Source organism: Moschus berezovskii, chromosome 22 (genome assembly GCF_049115385.1).
Source record: "Moschus berezovskii isolate FMDL1 chromosome 22, NW_MosBer_1.0, whole genome shotgun sequence".
NCBI lineage: Eukaryota > Metazoa > Chordata > Mammalia > Artiodactyla > Moschidae > Moschus > Moschus berezovskii.
Window position 1 is genome coordinate 14,499,816 of NC_142481.1, and position 11,971 is coordinate 14,511,786.

General features: G+C 47.5%; 1 protein-coding gene across 2 annotated transcripts in view; it reads right to left on the reverse strand.

Moving 5' to 3' along the window:
* Positions 1 to 6,219, reverse strand: part of SAMD4B (sterile alpha motif domain containing 4B) — a 36,705-nt gene extending 30,486 nt beyond the window's left edge. Inside the window, exon 1 of one of the 2 annotated variants that reach the window (XM_055412181.2) lies at positions 6,094 to 6,219. The gene's annotated coding sequence lies outside the window, so the exon portion shown is untranslated. The remainder of the gene's footprint in view (positions 1 to 6,093) is intronic. The other variant, XM_055412182.2, reaches the window with a different exon arrangement.
* Between the last annotated feature and the right edge of the window lie 5,752 nt (positions 6,220 to 11,971).

The window sequence follows — 11,971 nt, forward strand, 5'->3', positions numbered from 1 at the left end:
GAAAAATTTCCCCACCTTGCAGCAGTCTTTTCTTCACATGTAACAACGGTTAGATTAGAATGCCCAAATCTCAGATCCTCCCACAACTGGTGCCTTCTCATCTTTCAGGTTATCAGGCTCAACTGTCACTTCCTCAAAAAGGCCAATTCTGACCACCCTGTGTACAATGGACAATCCCCTACCCCGTTCAATCTGTTTTAATTTCTTCATAGCACGTATCACTATCTGACTTGTTCATATATTCCCTCCATCAGAATGTAAGATCCAAGAGCTCGAAGATCTTGACTGTTTCATTCACTGCTGTATCTCCAGTACTTAAAAAGTGCCTTCATAAACTGTTTGATTGCTGGAGACATTTGAGATGTGCCTACTCTATATAATAATGTTGTTCTGTTGCCCTCAAGCAGACTCTATTCAACAAATTTACCCTAAAACAAACAAAACAAAATTTATTCACAGTAACCTATTTAACCCTCTTCTAAAGCTCTGAGTACTGGAAACCCAAAGTTGAGGTAGGGAACTGAACACCAGTATTCCTGGATTCAACTACCCCAAGACTATAACCAAACCAAGTCAGTCATCTCATTCCTGTTTCTCCCAAGTGAAAATCGCTCAATCATGTCTGACTCTTTGCGACCCCATGGACTATACAGTCCATGGAATTCTCCAGGCCAGAATACTGGAGTGGGAGGCCACTCCCTTCTCCAGGGGATCTTCCCAACCCAGGGATCAAACCTAGGTCTCCTGCATTGCTGCTGCTGCTGCTAAGTCGCTTCAGCCGTGTCCTCCCGCATTGCAGGTGGACTCTTTATCAGCTGAGCTACCAGGGAAGCTCTGCTTCTCCCAGTGAGATCTCAGTGAAGTCTGGTGGGGTCAGACTAGCAAAAAACAATCTCTGGATCCAAACAATCATAGAGAAGAAATGACTGTGGCTGGGGATCAGTGAGGAGGGGACTACCATCAACATTCAAAGGTCAAAGGATGGAATCACAGTTCTATCTGGTTCAGCAAGCAAGAGAATCTCTAAGAGCACTGCTCACCTAAACATGTCTCTGAGGATCTTCTGTCACCATCTCACACCTAGCTCAGAGAAGAAACTGTTTTCAAACTGGGGCTCTCAGTAAAGAGTTCTCTTTCCACTGAGGCTGCTAAGGACGTAGAGTTCAAGTCTGGGGTTGCTAAGGGCCATTTTGTTGTCACAAAGCAGAAACCAGCTGAGGATGAAGTTAAGTCAGTGGAGAAATGGGACGATTACTAGGAAGACTGAACTTCTGGATGCAGCTAGGTCTATCTAGGAACCATCCTAGTTCTGGACTTTTCAGTAACATGAGGCAATTCTTTTTTTTTTTTTATTAAGCCAACTTGAGCTAAGGTAATGCCACTTACATTTTTAGAGTCTTGGCTGATGCTAACTTTTTTTTTTTGCTGAAACTGAGCACTTTCATATACAGGGCATTGTTCTAAGTGTGTGTTTGTGTGTGAGTCACTCAGTTGTGTCTGACTCTTTGTGATACCATGGACTGTAGGCTGCCAAGCTCCTCTGTCCGTGAAATTCTCCAGGTAAGAATACTGGAGTGGGCTGCCATTTCCTCCTCCAGGAGATCTTCCCAACCCAGGGATCAACCCTGGTCTCCTGCACTGTGGACAGATTCTTTACCATCTGAGCCACCAGGGAAGCCCTTGTTCTAAGTACTATATACATATTAACTATTTGAGCCCTTATAACAATTCTATGAAGTAAGGGATCGTTATTACCTTCATTTTTTTAACTCTGGAAACTAAGGACTAGAGAAATTCAGTAATTTGTTGTAGGTCACAAAACGGGTAAGCAGTGAGTGGGATGCAAATCCTGTCTACCTGAAAAGAAAATCCAACTCTGACTTCAGACACTATCATCCTGGGATGGACAGAGCCAGAAATCTATTTGAGCCATTTGTCCTCAATTTCATCCTGTGTAAAATGAGGATAATCATAGTTTACCTACCTCATAGAGTTCCTGTGAATATGAGATGAGACAATACACGTGAAGCACTTAAACAGTGACTGGTGGATAATAATTACTCAATAAACAGTGGTCATTAACATTATTACTCTTTGGGTCACTAAGTGCACCTGGCAAGCACAGTGCAGATGGAGGAGATCTGTCTTCTTCCATCTGTGTCCTTCAGGTGGAGAGAAGAGATGCCATGGGTTAGAGGTGAAGAGTCTTTCTTGCTTTTGACCAACTGCATAAGCTGCTTCCTCTGCCTGGAAGGCCAATCATCCTTGTCCCAACTCTTGTGGAACAGCACCCAGTCTTACCACCTCTTCTATGAAGTCTTTCCAGATAGAGGGTTCCTTCTCTCACTGCCAAATTCCCACAGTATATAATTTTTACCTCACATTCTGTCCCATGTACCTGACCAACCTCTATGCTGGGCTGTGAGCTCCCTGAAGGCATGCCCCAGTGTTACCCTTGTGATCTATTCGTCTCGAACTTAGCTGCCGGTTAGCCAGTGATTCCCTACAACTTACAGAGGGAAGAGCCCACTTTGTGGAATTCAGAGAAGAACAAGTTACATCCCAGTACTTTCCAAACTCCCAGTCTGGTCAGCGTGAGTGGACAAGTACATGAAAAAGTACAAGGGAGAAGATGAGTGGCGCTCTATGAAGTACAATGGAAGGCTCTGGGTAGTAAGAGAATGAAGACTCGAAGGTGCCTTAAGGGAAGGGTGTTTATGTGGAGAAGGACAGATGAGGAATAGGTAAGAAGAGATGAACATGTGTGTTCAAGGAGGGAGCAACTTGAAGCAGAAGCACTGAAGGATATGGGATGGTATGGAGCAGTAGAGGGGAAGCCAGAAGGAGAAAATGCTGAGGAAGATCTGAAAGGGAATCATTCAAAGGCAGAATCCAAGTAATTGCTCAGAGGGTGGTGTAACCTTGTGGACAAGCCAGAAACCTTTCAAGGAAGGTAAGGAATCTTCTGGAAGGTGGGGACTTCACAAAGGGGGCTCTCAGGAAAATGGGGGTGAGCAGAAGGGCATAGGGGCATACCCTCAGGCATCTTTCAAGGGGCCTTTATGTGGGGAAAGGGAAATCCTCTTAGAGGACAGTGGTTCTCAAACTTGAGCCTGCATCAGAATCACCAGAAAGGTTCCTAAAAACAGAAAGCTACTGCCAGGTTTTCTGATTCAATAGGTCTGGGTTGGGACCCAAGAATTTGCATTTCTAACAAGTTATCAGGTGATGCTTGTGCTGCTGGTCCAGGGACAATACTTTGAGAACGACTACTATGGCAAGCCACTCCAGTACTCTTGCCTAGAAAATCCCATGGATGGAGGAGCCTGGTAGGCTGCAGTCCGTGGGGTCGCTAAGGGTCGGACATGACTGAGCGACTTCACTTTCACTTTTCACTTTCACACATTGGAGAAGGAAATGGCAACCCACTCCAGTGTTCTTGCCTGGAGAATCCCAGGGACGGGGGAGCCTGGTGGGCTTCCGTCTATGGGGTCACACAGAGTCGGACACGACTGAAGTGACTTAGCAGCAGCAGCAGCAGCAACTATAGGGGGAGAGAGTCTTTTGTGAGGAAGTTCTCAATGTGGAAAAGCAAGGAGAAAACTTCTGAGAGGAAAATTGAGGGAGTCCTCAAGAAAAGTCTAAGGAAGGATCTGTATCTCTGAAGGGACGATCTGAAGGGAGGAGGGATCTATGAAGATAGAACCAAAGGAAAATATCCTGAGAGAAAGAGCTCTGAAGGCTGGAACTTCAAGGGGTAAGGGTATCTCTTAAGGATCTTTTAATAAAAAGGGACACAGAGGCTCCTGACAGGGGAGGTCTGTAGGATGCTAGGGGCCTATGGTGGGATAATGGGGGAAAGAAGCTCAGATCTGAGAAGGATCTCTAAGTTGATTTCACAGAAAGAGAATGGAGATGAAAGTGTATAAATGGAGGTTCTAAAAAGGATATGTAATAAGGCCTTGAATAAGGTTTCTTGGAGCTGTCAGAGGGGGAATCTGAGAGTGCGTTCTGAGGAAGTCTCACAAAGTGGTGGGGTTGTTGATGCATAGCATTTTGGAGAAAATTCTCTAAAAGGAGTCTGTGGATGTGTGGTCTTCTATGAGAGATCTTAGGTTTACTACAGCAGGATGACAGAGGTCTTTTTAGGAACAATTCTCAAAGAGCTCAGATGAGAAATCTCTGAGTAAAGCCTTCAATAAGGTATATGGGGAAGGTGGTTCTTCTGAGAGGGAATGTGGGAATGTCATAGTAAAGGGTTTTTCAGAAAGAATTCTGGGACTTTCTAAGAAAATGAGCTCAGAGTTATTTTTAGGGAAGACTGCATGGTGTTGGGTGTCTTCCACAGAGGGTTCTAGAGGACTGGAGGGAAGCTGTGAGGGTGAGTTCAGAGAGGGAATTATCCAGGAAAAGTCTCTTAGTAAGTAGTAGTAGTGGTAGTGTTAAGTCACTTAGTCGTGGCCGACTCTTTGCGATTCCATGGACTGTAGCGCCCCAGGCTCCTCTGTCCATGGAATTCTCCAGACAAGAATACTGGAGTGGGCTGCCATTTCCTTCTCCACTCTCAGTAAGGCAGGAGGTCTGTAAGCGATGATTCAAGGGTTACTGGAAGGGTCTCTAGGAGAGATTTCAAGGGTATATCTCAGAGGGCTCGAGGGGGCTGCTGGGGTCTCTGAGAAGGTATAAGGAGGTCTTGAAAAACTGCATCTCAGAGGGGTTGAGAAGAAAGGGTCTTAGGGTTTACAAGGATTGCGAGAAGGAAAGTTCATCAGAAAGCGGGTCTATAAAGAGGGACCTTAAAAGGAGGATTCTAACAGGGATTGAAGAAAATATCAGAGAAACTATGGGAAACCTTTTGGAATTCTGAGGAAGCAATTTTTGTAACATTTTGTGTGGGTTACTGGGAAAGATTTGGGATACATAAAAATGGTTTTGGAAGAGGCTCGTGGAATGTGGAAAAAGAGTTCTCTGTAGATTCAGGGAATCTCTGGAGATTTTTGGCATAAGTGAGGAGGGTCTCAGGGGAAGATTTTTGGGGTATGTGAGGGTGCTCTATAGAGCATTTCGGGGTGGGGAGATTTGAGGAACATGAAGAGATCTTTGGGAGAGATTTTTGGGATCTGTGGAAGGGTCCAAAGAGATGACTTTTGGGATGTGTATATGAAGAGGGAGTGTATATGGGAGATGAATTGGGGGAGGGGTGGGGCTCCAGGTGAGTTTTGAGGATACGAGGCCATTTCACAGGGTCTCTTCGGAAGATTTTCCAGGGTACATCAGGGGCATTCTGGAGCATTCCAGGGGAAGGGGCTCTGCGATTTTGGGGCCATGAATGGAAAATCTCCAAGGCGATTGCTGGTATGGGGGTAGGTGGGAGGGAAAATTCTTGGGATGTGTGAGAAGGAAGTCTGGGCGATATTGTTGGGATGTGCGAAGTAGGTCGCCGGGGGAGATTTACGGAATGCACGGGGTCTGGAGGGGATTTCGGGGAGTCTCTGATCTGAAGATTTTTAGGGCTTATGAGGGAGGCTCCTGGAGAAGATATCTGACACATACTGTTGGAATACGAGGAGTGGCCCCGGGGGAATATTTCTAGACTGAGGAGGAGGATGGGGGATCTGGGGCCAGAGCAGGGTTCTCTGAGGAAGATTTTTGAGGCGTAGGACAGGGTCTGGTGCAGACGTGGAAATATCAGGGGTGGTCTCTCGGAAGCCTTGCGCACGGCGGGAGGGGACGGAGGGCTTCGAGTGGATTCGGGGGGGGGGGGGTGTCTGTGGGCGTGCCCTCTAGGGAGCTGTCTGAGGTAGACCTGGGGGGGGGTCACGAGATGGGCAGCTGGCCGGGCTCCCAGGCCACCCCGAGGGGCGAGGAATTCGGGGAGGGGCTCGAGAAGCGGCCTGTGAGGGCGACTCCGGGTACGGGTGTGAGCGATTCTCTCGAGGGTCGGGACCCCTGAGGCCCGCGCTCGGCGCCCGCCGCCGCCCGGGGTCCCTGAGGGGGCGGGGCCGCCCGCGCGGCCTGGGGCGCCCTGAGGTGAGCCCCTAGCGCCCCGACCCGCCGCCGCCCCGCGTCCGCCCGGCTCTGCTCGCCACTCACCGCCTCGGCCGCCGCCGCCGCCCGGGCCTCCTCAGGCCACCGCCACAGCCGTCGCCCCCTCTCCGGCCCGCGAGCTCCCCTCCCTCCTCCCGCACCGACCACCGCCGCCGCCACCGCCGCCGTCGCGCTGCGTCACCGCGCCGTGCGTCACCGCCCCTGGCCCCTCCCCGACGGGACCGCCGCGCGCCAGCATTAGTTGACGCCGCGGTGACGAACCGCGCGCTCGCCAACGGGCGACGAGGGCAGCCCGAAGGGCGGGAGGTGTGCGCGGAGAAAGGCGGGGTCCCGGCGGAGAGGGGGGCCGCGGGGGTTGAACAAGGCCCATGAGGCCCACCCCCCACCCCGTCGGATTGGTCGGCTGCTCAGCTGACGGGCGGTCAGCCTTGCGGGGTTGGGGGGGAAGAGGCGGGGCGCGCGCGGCGTTGCCATAGGCAACGGGCCCGGCTGCGCCCGGGATTGGGCCTCCCGGCCCGCAGGGGGCAGTCTCGCGCTTGTCTACCTCAGCTTTGCAACTAAGTCACAATTCCTGATTCTGGCGTTCAAGGCCGGGTGGTCCGCCTGGCCAGCAAGCCGGGCTCCAGGCCTGGGCCCCGCCACGCCCTGATCATCCAGGTTGCGGTTAGGTGCTAGGGCAGCTGGAGTCTCAGTTTCTCCATCGCAACCCTTTCTGAGTCTATTGCTTCTCTTATGCATACAAAGCGCTGGGCACAAAGCAGGCGGTCAATAAATGGGAGTCTTTGCTCTGCCAGTAGTAACCTATTCATTTCATACACTGCCCTGGAGCAGCGTGAACGAAGCATAGCGGGGGCACTCACTGAAGGCTCCCAGGTGACAGAGGCGTGGTTGTTAGAGGAACCCAAAGAAAGGGAGTCGGAGAGGAATATAGAGTTTAAGGCAGGGAGTGGTGGGAAATAAGCCATGGCCAGAAATTTGGCCACTTGAAAGAGCTTGAACTTGTCCCGAGGGTACTGAGGAGCCATGGAAGGTCTTCGCCCTAAGGAGAGTCGGGGGGTTGCGGGGAGAGGGAGGTCGGAAAGCTGTCCGTGGCTTCTATATGGAGGATGGATTGGAGGGATTAGAACTGGAGCTGGGTGTTCGGGGAGCCAGCTGGGGTGGGAGAGGGGCATTTGCATCAGGGGAGGAGGGAAGACGAGGAGGAGGAGTAGGTGCCAGGGACCAATGCCCAGGAGCTTCGGAGAACCTGCTCTGGGACTCCGAGGCCACAGATGGTGAGGGAGGGAGAAATTCAAGACAAGGTCCTCTGGCTGAAAGGTTGAAGGGGAGGGGTTGGGGGTTTCCCTGAGGAGACCCAGAAGTGAAGCAGGTTAGGAAGTTGCTGAGTCCAATGTTGGCTACCCAGCATCAGGATTTAGGAGGCTCCACAACCCCTGGGTCTAGGGCTTAAGAGAGATATTGGGACCAGAAGCCTATATCTGAGGATGATCAAAGATAGTAAGTGAAGCTGTGGGAGTTAGTGACCTAGCCTGGGGAGGGTATGAAGGATGAATGGAAACAAACACCAGATAGAACCTTGAGAAGAGGAGACACATAAGGTTTGAGCAAAGAAATCGACACTTTCAACAAAGATTGAGAAGCAGCAGCCAGAGAGAGGAGGTAAACCAGGAAAACCGGGCATCTCTGGCGCTGTGAGGATAGGCCATTTTAAAAGACGGCGGGGGTACATCACTAACCGCAAGCATTGCCACCTCCATTTAAGCAACAACTTTCAACGCCTTATAGAATGGTTGGGCTCCAAGGACATTGGTTCATTTATTTATTCAGTAATATTTCTTGAGTATCTAATATGTGCTAAGCACTGCTCAAGGTACTAAAAATTCAACAACAAATAGGCAGGCATGAAGCTTACGTTCTAGTTGGGGGACAGAAACAAATGATACTTTCAATGTTTATTTGGTATATTTCAATGTAACTTGGTGATAAGTTCTATGGAGAAAATTAAAGCAAGCTAAGGGTATGGAGTGGAGAAGGCAATGGGACCCCACTCCAGTACTCTTGCCTGGAAAATCCCATGGATGGAGGAGCCTGGTAGGCTGCAATCCATGGGGTCATGAAGAGTCGGACACGACTGAGCGACTTCACTTTCACGCATTGGAGAAGGAAATGGCAACCCACTCCAGTGTTCTTGCCTGGAGAATCCCAGGGATGGCAGAGCCTGGTGGGCTTCCGTCTATGGGGTTGCACAGAGTCTGACATGACTGAAGCGACTTAGCAGCAGCAAGGGGATGGAGAGGTGGGACCAGCACTGTTTTATATAAGGGAAAGGCGCCTTTGATCAGGTGACATTTGAACAGAAATCCGAAAGAGTGAAGGGGTGAACCATGAAGGAAGGAGGGTTCAAGAAAAAGGACCCAGCACGTGAAAAGGCCTGGTGTCAGGATCACTCACAGAACCAGAAAGAGGCTAGTGTGGCTGGAGAGGGGTAGGCAAAGAGGAGAGTATTGAAAGACAAGATCCAGGAGGTAACAGAGGAGGGATGGTGTCAGATAATTAAGAGCTTTTAAGGCCACTATAAGGACTTTTGCTTTTACCCAGATAATACGGGAGACATGAGAGAGTATTGAGTGAACAGGTATATCAGTTGGTTTTGGTTTTTGGTTTTGGTTTTTTTTGGCTTCACTGCACAATGTGTGAAGTTCACACTGACCAGGGATTGAACCCATATCCCCTGCAGGTGAAGCATGGAGTCTTAACCTCTGGACCACCAGGGAATTCCTGGCTTGGTTTGGGTTTTATTAGGGTCTCTCTTGACAGTCCTGTGAAGAATAGAGTGTGGGGAGGGGGGTGGGAGCAGAAAGACAGTGAGGAAGCTACTATGAGGGTTTAGGCAGAAGTTGAACGTGCAGGGGCAGAATATAGGCTGTGGAAGAGGAGCAGTGAGCCAGTTCTGGTAATATTTGGAAGTTCAGAGCTGGCAGGTTTTAAGGTACATTGTCAGAGGAAAGAGATAGATCAAGGATGACTCCAACACATCCAGATGGAGTCATGCTGGCAGTTGGACATAAGAGCCTAGAGAGGCCCAAGCTGGGGAAATAATTAGGGTACCCCCTTTTGAATACTAAGAGACTGATGCTCTCAGGAAGATGGGAAGGAGGATAGAATAGAGAAGCAGACTGAGGGCTGAGCCCTGGGACACATGACTCTTAAAGGGAAGCTGATATGTGATCCTGCAACCCCACTCCTGGGCATATATTCAGAGAAAACTATAATTCAAGAAGATACATACACTCCAATGTTCCTTGCAGCACTATTTACAATAGCAAAGACAGGGAAACAACCTAAGTGTCCATCAACAGAGGAGTGAATAAAGATGTGGTACATATATACAATGGAATACTACTCAGCTATAAAATAATGCCATTTGCAGCAACATGGGTGCACCTAGAGATTGTCATACTAAGTGAAGTAAGTCAGAAAGACAAATACTGTAAAGATATCACTTATATGTAGAATCTAAAACATGATACAAATGAACTTATCTATGAAACAGAAATAGACTCCCAGACATAGAGAATAGACTTGTGGTTGCCAAGTAGGAGAGGGGTGGGAAAGGGATGGATGGGGAGTTTGGGATGAGCCGATGCAAACTGTTACATGGAGAATGGATAAACAACAAGGTCCTCTGTATAGTACAGGGAACTGCATTCAATTCCTGTCATAAACCATAATGGAAAAGAATATGAGGGAGTTCTTGGTGGTTCAGTGGTTAGGACTTTGCACTTTCACTGCCAAGGCCACAGGTTCAGTTCCTAGTCTGGGCACTTTTATCCCACAAGCCTCATGGTGCAGCCAAAAAAATGAAAAACATTGTATATATATGTTTAGCTGAATCACCTTACTATACAGTAGAAATTAACACATTGTAAATCAACTATGCTTCTATAAAATTTTAAGAAAGGAACTGAGAAGGAGCAGCCAGAAGAGCCAGAGGAAATCCAGGCTGGGGTGGCATTCCAGAAGCCAAGTGAAGAAAGTGTTTTGGGCACAGGAGTAATGGATGTTATCAGATGCAGCTGACAGGCCACGGCAGATGAAAATTAAGAATCGACTGTTGGGTCCAGCGCCACAAATCTCCTTGGTGGCCCTCTGACGGTGGTCGTTGGTGGTCCTTGTCATTGGAGAGAGACAGGAGTGAGTCTGCTGGGAGAGAGTTGAAGAGCAAATTAGGAGATATTGGAGGCAGCGAGTGTGGACAATTCTTTCAAAAAGTGTTGCTGAAAAGGGAAGGAAATGGATAGGCAGGAGAGTTAAAGTTTATTGGTCAGTTTTAAATTTTATTTATTTTTGGCTGAAACATGTGGAATGCAGGATCCTAGTTCCCTGACCAGGGATGAAACCTGTGTACCCTGCAATGGAAGCAGGGATTTTGCAGTTGATTCTCAACCACTGGACCACCAGAGAAATCCCAGGGTTTTTAGTTTTAAGACATACCATGATGTGTAGGCCAAGGGGAAAGATCCAGTACAGATAAGGATATTGGTGATACAGGGGGAAGGAGGGTAGCTGCAGTGATGCCCTTGAGGAGGTTAGAGAGGGTGGGATCTGCCTACTGCTATCGGAGGGAACTCAGCACAGCAGGCCAGACATTGTGAAGCTAGGTCCTCTGAACATACTCTATTGTTTGTGTGTATTTTTTCATAGAAATACAGAGGGGGTTCTCATAAATTACTTCCCTTTTATGTCTACTTTATATGATAGTTAGGACATTATATTGATTTTAGGGAGAATTTATGTGTATAAATAGGTTGCCTTATCTAGGAATTTCATTCCAGGATGGAAACTAGGGAGGATAATACAAAATGCTCTTCATAATAAAGGAGGTACTGGTCTGATAGGATTAAACATCATTGTTGTAGTGCCATTATAAGGCCCATGAGGTTGAATAACTGCAGGAAAAAAAAATGCACCATTACTTAAGCTGGTGAGTCTCCTCTTTCTCCTCCATTTCCCCATCAACCTAATAAGTGGCAGTTTGATCAGCAAACATTTCTAAGTTCCCCCTTTTAGCTCTGGAATTAAAATATTCCAGATTAGGGGGTAGTGGAATCCAGGAAGGCTTCCTGGAGGAACAGTTAAAGAGCTTATCATTCCATCATCAAAAAAGTCTACAAACAAAAAAATGCTTGAGAGGGTGTGGAGAAAGGGGAACCCTTCTGCACTGTTGATGGGATATAAATTGGTACAATCTCTATGGAAAACAGTATGGAGTTTCCTTAAAAAACTAAATATAGAACAACCACATGATCTAGCAATTCAACTCTTAGGCATATAACTGGAGAAAACAATAATTTGAAAAGGTACACGCAGCATTGTTTACAATAGCCAAAACGTGGAAGCAACCTAAATGTGCATCAGCAGAGGAGAGGATAAAGAAAATGTGGTACACTCCAAAAAGATGTGGTACGTATCAATGTATACAGTGGAATATTATGCAGCCATAAAGAAGAATGAAAAGTGCCATTTGCAATGACACAGATGGACTGTCCCTGAGATTGTTATACTGAGTAAATTAAGTCAGACAAAGAAAGGCAAATATGATATTACTATATGTGGAATATAAAAAAATGTTACAAATGAACTTATTTACAAAACAGAAAAAGAGTCACAAATGTAGAAAACTTATGGTTACCAGGGAGGAAAGAGGGGGAGTGACAAATTGGGAGATCAGGATTGACATGTATATACTGCTGTATGTAAAATAGATAACTAATAATAACCTACTATATAGCACGGTGAATTCCACCTGATATTCTGTAATGACCTACTTGGGAAAATAATCTAAAAAAGAGAAAATATGTATAGTTGATTGATTCACTTTGCTGTACCTCTGAAACTAACAACATTGTAAATGTTTACCTTT